Source organism: Oncorhynchus tshawytscha, linkage group LG09 (assembly GCF_018296145.1).
Source record: "Oncorhynchus tshawytscha isolate Ot180627B linkage group LG09, Otsh_v2.0, whole genome shotgun sequence".
Classification (NCBI taxonomy): Eukaryota; Metazoa; Chordata; class Actinopteri; order Salmoniformes; family Salmonidae; genus Oncorhynchus; species Oncorhynchus tshawytscha.
In genome coordinates this window covers 2157581-2164591 of record NC_056437.1, presented here as the reverse complement: position 1 = coordinate 2164591, position 7011 = coordinate 2157581, and positions in this window count along the sequence as shown.

The following is a 7011-nucleotide window of genomic DNA, read 5'->3' as shown; positions in this document are numbered from 1 at the left end:
TAATAAATAGATATGCCGATAGTGGACAACCTTGTTTTACTCCTCTTGACATTTTAAAACTTTCTGAGAAGTAGACATTATTTACTATTACATCTAGGGTTACTATACACAACTTTAACCCATTTTATAACAGATTCTCCAAAATTGAAATATTCTAGGTATTTATATATAAACTCCGGTCGTACTTTATCAAAAGCCTTTTCACAATCAGCTATGAAAACCAGGCCTTTGTGCTTACCATTTTTCATAGTATTCTATTGTTTCCAGTACTTGTCTTATATTATCTCCAATGTATCGTCCATGTAAAAAACCTGTCTTATTAGGATTAATAATATCTGACAAGACTTTTTTAATTCTACGTGCTAAGCATTTAGCTAGAATTTTTAAATCACAACACTGAAGCGTAAGAGGCCTCCAATTTTTTAAATGGATTGGATCTTTACATATACCACATGGATCTTGTTTCAGTAATAATGAAATCAGAACTTCTTGTTGCGTGTTTGATAAGCTACCATTTATATAGGAGTGGTTACAACATGCTAATAACGGACCTCTGAGAACATCTTTGGTATATCTCCACTGGTATGTCATCCAGCCCTGGAGTTTGGTATATCTCCACTGGTATGTCATCCAGCCCTGGAGTTAGGTATACTTCCACTGGTATGTCATCCAGCCCTGGAGTTTGGTATACCTCCACTGGTATGTCATCCAGCCCTGGAGTTTGGTATACCTCCACTGGTATGTCATCCAGCCCTGGAGTTAGGTATACTTCCACTGGTATGTCATCCAGCCCTGGAGTTTGGTCTACCTCCACTGGTATGTCATCCAGCCCTGGAGTTAGGTATACTTCCACTGGTATGTCATCCAGCCCTGGAGTTTGGTATACTTCCACTGGTATGCCATCCAGCCCTGGAGTTTGGTATACCTCCACTGGTATGTCATCCAGCCCTGGAGTTAGGTATACTTCCACTGGTATGCCATCCAGCCCTGGAGTTAGGTATACTTCCACTGGTATGCCATCCAGCACTGGAGTTTGGTATACTGGAGTTTGGTGTATATACTATACACATTTATATTACAGCCTTAAATCAAAAAGGATTTTTTTTTTTAAATCTCACCCATAATTCTGAAAACAGGTTTTTTAAATATGTGCAAATTGATTGAAAATGAAATATCTAATTTACATGAGTAAATATCAAGGTTACATACGTAGTCAATACTTTGTAGAAGCATCTTTTGCAGCAGTTCAAGTCATCCTGGGTATTTATTAACCTTTATTTAACCTTTATTCAACCTTTATTTAACTAGGCAAGTTAGTTAAGAACGCATTCAATGATGGCCTGGGAACAGTGGGTTAACTGCCTTGTTCAGGGGCAGAATGACAGATTTTCACCTTGTCAGCTCAGGGATTTGATCTTGCAAACTTTTGGTTACTAGTTACTAGTCCAACACAACTAGGCTACCCCAAATGTGTCTGTATCAGCTAGCGTATCTGGATTTGGGCATTTTCTCCCATTCTTCCTTGCAGATTTTTTCAAGCATGCAGCGGTGAACAGCAATCTTCAAGTCTTTCCACAGATTTTCAATGCGATTCAAGTCTGGGCTTTTCCTGGACCACTCAAGTAGTTTCTGCTCTAACAATGAACTACCAACTGTGGGACCTTACATAGATATAAAAAAATTTAAATCAATTTTGAATTCAGGCTGTAGCACAACAAAATGTGCAATAAATCAAGAGGTATGAATACTTTCTGAAGGCACTGTAGGCAACAACCAGCTGACTGTTGAGTCAATGAAGATAGTTATGAAGGATATCTAGGCTAAGGTTACTTCTCCTTTTGCTAGCTAGCTAGCTAGCCAACTATATCTAACACACAATCACATCAAGCAGCAGAAATGACAGCAAACTACGTGCATTTTAGTTTATTTTATCTTTGTTGCTATTCAAATTTATTTGAACATACACATTATAATGATCCTGATAATAGAATTCACTTGGATCGGAGAAGAATTCCGTTTCGTCATGTACATGTTGTACAGGCCGGCCTATATTAACCCCCATTGTACCAAACCAAACCCTAGGCAGGAAGCACGGTGAAATAAGGTCTAGAAAATGTCTGGCTGGTACAGTGGATGAAATATATGAATGGATGCACATTGATGCTTGAAATGTAATTATGACATCATTAGATTTTGTGGAAATTATCATGAATAACTCCCTGCTATCAACCAATCAGCATCCAGGCTTCAAACAACCTGGTTTATAACAACTAGTAATGTTGCGTTATTTGAACTTTATCAACTAGAGTAATTTAAAACAGGGATCAGATGTTTATCAACTAGAGTAATTTAAAACAGGGATCTGATGTTTCTCAACTAGTCATTTAAAACAGGGATCTGATGTTTATCAACTAGAGTAATTTAAAACAGGGATCTGATGTTTCTCAACTAGTCATTTAAAACAGGGATCTGATGTTTATCAACTAGAGTAATTTAAAACAGGGATCTGATTATATACTATGCAGCACATATAAATTGTTTAATATTGTAATGTACAATTATAGTGGCCTGTAAAAGTTTCTGTCAGACTTTATTTGAAATACATTTTTATGTTTGCAAAAATCCTTTAATTTTACACAATCATTAGAGTAAATGTTCATATATATCATAATGAATCTACAGCATGGAGAAGCCCTGGTTTTTGTCCAACACGTCATCAATGACCTTTGTTCTTCACCAACACATCATCACCGCATACAACACACACACAAACACACACACACACACACACACACGGTTTCTAAACAACACTACATACTATATGGTTCTCTAAACCCACTCTTCCGTCCAACACCCAGACCACACTGAGAGAGGGGGAAACACTGCCAAGCCGCCCCCTATGAACCTGGGCTTGTATCCCCCCCCATCTCTCCTAGCCTAGCTGCTGCTGTGTAGGATCAGAACACTGAGAAACCAGACTTAGGTTCAAGCAGTAATTGTATTCTTTCAAATACCTAAGCCGTGCTCGATTGAGCTTCCGTGTTGAAATATAATCGTATAGAATAGTAACAACATTGTAAATCCTGCCCATATGGCATTCCAGGTAGGCTCAATCAAATTCTCACAGCATTTGAAAGAAAACAAACACAACTTGAAACCAGGTCTGAGGCTGGGTGGAAACATGTCTGTCTGTTCTCTGCTCTGCTGTTGCTGTGGAGGGGAAACTCCTAGTACCAGGGGAGGATGGTATGGCAGGGCAGTTACCACCTTTCAAACTTCCTCCCTCACCCCTTCCTCCCAACCAGCCGTTCTACAGTGAAGCCAGTCCAGGGGTGGGAGGGAGATATTCTGGATCAGAAAATCAGATTCGATGTTAGATGGTCGGGTTATGGTAGGGTGAGTGTGTGGATTAGGGTTAGTAGTGTGTGGATTAGGGTTAGTAGTGTGAGTGTGTGGATTAGGGTTAGTAGTGTGTGGATTAGGGTTAGTAGTGTGTGGATTAGGGTTAGTAGTGTGTGGATTAGGGTTAGTAGTGTGTGGATTAGGGTTAGTAGTGTGTGGATTAGGGTTAGTAGTGTGAGTGTGTGGATTAGGGTTAGTAGTGTGTGGATTAGGGTTAGTAGTGTGTGGATTAGGGTTAGTAGTGTGTGGATTAGGGTTAGTAGTGTGAGTGTGTGGATTAGGGTTAGTAGTGTGTGTATTAGTGTTAGTAGTGTGTGGATTAGGGTTAGTAGTGTGGGTGTGTGGATTAGGGTTAGTAGTGTGTGGATTAGTGTTAGTAGTGTAAGTGTGTGGATTAGGGTTAATAGTGTGTGGATTAGGGTTAATAGTGTGCGGATTAGAGTTAATGGTGTGTGGATTCGGGTTAGTAGTGTGTGGATTAGGTTTAGTAGTGTGAGTGTGTGGATTAGAGTTAGTAGTGTGAGTGTGTGGATTAGGGTTAGTAGTGTGAGTGTGTGGATTAGGGTTAGTAGTGTGTGGATTAGGGTTAGTAGTGTGAGTGTGTGGATTAGGGTTAGTAGTGTGTGGATTAGGGTTAGTAGTGTGAGTGTGTGGGTTAGGGTTAGTAGTGTGTGGATTAGGGTTAGTAGTTAGGGTTAGCACTTTGAGATATCAGCTGATGTACGAAGGGCTATATAAATAAATTTGATTTGATTTGATTTGATTTAGTGTGTGGATTAGGGTTAGTAGTGTGAGTGTGTGGATTAGGGTTAGTAGTGTAAGTGTGTGGATTAGGGTTAATAGTGTGTGGATTAGGGTTAGTTGTGTGTGGATTAGGGTTAGTAGTGTGAGTGTGTGGATTAGGGTTAGTAGTGTGTGGATTAGGGTTAGTAGTGTGTGGATTAGGGTTAGTAAATCAAATTAAATTTTATTTGTCACATACACATGGTTAGCAGATGTTAATGCGAGTGTAGCGAAATGCTTGTGCTTCTAGTTCTGACAATGCAGTAATAACCAACAAGTAATCGAACTAACAATTCCAAAACTACTGTTTTATACACACAAGTGTAAGGGGAAAAAGAATATATACATAAAGATATACGAATGAGTGATGGTACAGAGCGGCATAGGCAAGATGCAGTAGATGGTATCGAGTACAGTATATACATATGAGATGAGTATGTAAACAAAGTGGCATAGTTAAAGTGGCTAGTGATACATGTATTACATAAAGATGCAGTAGATGATATAGAGTACAGTATATACGTATACATATGAGATGAATAATGTAGGGTATGTAAACATTATATTAGGTAGCATTGTTTAAAGTGGCTAGTGATATATTTTACATCATTTCCCGTCAATTCCCATTATTAAAGTGGCTGGAGTTGAGTCAGTGTGTCGGCAGCGGCCACTCAATGTTAGTGGTGGCTGTTTAACAGTCTGATGGCCTTGAGATAGAAGCTGTTTTTCAGTCTCTCGGTCCCAGCTTTGATGCACCTGTACTGGTGATGCGTTGTGCAGACCTCACTACCCTCTGGAGAGCCTTACGGTTGTGGGCGGAGCAGTTGCCGTACCAGGCGGTGATACAGCCCGCCAGGATGCTCTCGATTGTGCATCTGTAGAAGTTTGTGAGTGCTTTTGGTGACAAGCTGAATTTCTTCAGCCTCCTGAGGTTGAAGAGGCGCTGCTGCTCCTTCTTCACGATGCTGTCTGTGTGGGTGGACCAATTCAGTTTGTCTGTGATGTGTATGCCGAGGAACTTAAAACTTGCTACCCTCTCCACTACTGTTCCATCGATGTGGATAGGGGGGTGATCCCCCTGCTGTTTCCTGAAGTCCACAATCATCTCCTTAGTTTTGTTGACGTTGAGTGTGAGGTTATTTTCCTGACACCACACTCCGAGGGCCCTCACCTCCTCCCTGTAGGCCGTCTCGTCGTTGTTGGTAATCAAGCCTACCTTTGTTGTGTCGTCCGCAACCTTGATGATTGAGATGGAGGCGTGCGTGGCCACGCAGTCGTGGGTGAACAGGGAGTACAGGAGAGGGCTCAGAACGCACCCTTGTGGGGCCCCAGTGTTGAGGATCAGCGGGGTGGAGATGTTGTTGCCTACCCTCACCACCTGTGGGCGGCCCGTCAGGAAGTCCAGTACCCAGTTGCACAGGGCGGGGTCGAGACCCAGGGTCTCTAGCTTGATGACGAGCTTGGAGGGTACTATGGTGTTAAATGCCGAGCTGTAGTCGATGAACAGCACACTCACACTACTAACCCTAATCCACACACTAGTCGTGTGTGTAGGGTTAGTAGTGTGAGTGTGTGGGTTAGGGTTAGTAGTGTGTGGATTAGGGTTAGTAGTGTGTGGATTAGGCTTAGTAGTGTGTGGATTAGGCTTAGTAGTGTGAGTGTGTGGATTAGGGTTAATAGTGTGTGGATTAGGGTTAGTTGTGTGTGGATTAGGGTTAGTAGTGTGTGGATTAGGGTTAGTAGTGTGTGGATTAGGGTTAGTAGTGTGTGGATTAGGGTTAGTAGTGTGAGTGTGTGGATTAGGGTTAGTAGTGTGAGAGTGTGGATTAGGGTTAGTAGTGTGAGTGTGTGGATTAGGTTTAGTATTGTGTGGATTGGGGTTTGTCGTGTGAGTGTGTGGATTAGGGTTAGTAGTGTGTGGATTAGGGTTAGTAGTGTGTGGATTAGGGTTAGTAGTGTGTGGATTAGGGTTAGTAGTATGTGGATTAGGATTAGTAGTGTGTGGATTAGGGTTAGTAGTATGTGGATTAGGGTTAGTAGTGTGTCCCAGCCAGCCCTTCTGGAGATCTGCTGGCAGTGTAGGATCGGTTTCTTGCCACAGTGAGAGAGAGAGACAGACAGACCTTCACATTGTAAGGATCTATTACCTGCCGAAGTGAGAGAGAGAGACAGACCTTCAAATTGTAAAGATATATTTCCTGCCACAGTGAGAGAGAGACAGACCTTCACATTGTAAGTGGCCATCAGAGGATCACTGCCCCAGCAGCCCCAGAACCCTACTTCTCAACTGCCGCCTACTGGTTAGAGCTTAGAGGAGGCAGCGTAGCCTACTAGGTTAGAGCGTAGAGGTGGCAGTGTTGCCTACTGGTTAGAGCGTAGAGGTGGTAGCGTAGCCTACTGGTTAGAGCGTAGAGGTGGCAGCGTAGCCTACTGGTTAGAGCGTAGAGGTGGCAGCGTAGACTCGTGGTTAGAGCGTAGAGGAGGCAGCGTAGCCTACTGGTTAGAGTGTAGAGGAGGCAAAGTAGCCTCGTGGTTAGAGCGTAGAGGAGGCAGCGTGGCCTACTGGTTAGAGCGTAGAGGTGGCAGCGTAGCCTACTGGTTAGAGCGTAGAGGTGGCAGCGTAGCCTCGTGGTTAGAGAGTAGAGGTGGCAGCGTAGCCTACTGGTTAGAGTGTAGAGGTGGCAGCGTAGCCTCGTGGTTAGAGAGTAGAGGTGGCAGCGTAGCCTACTGGTTAGAGTGTAGAGGTGGCAGCGTAGCCTAGTGGTTAGAGCGTAGAGGTGGCAGCGTAGCCTAGTGGTTAGAGCCTAGAGGTGGCAGCGTAGCCTA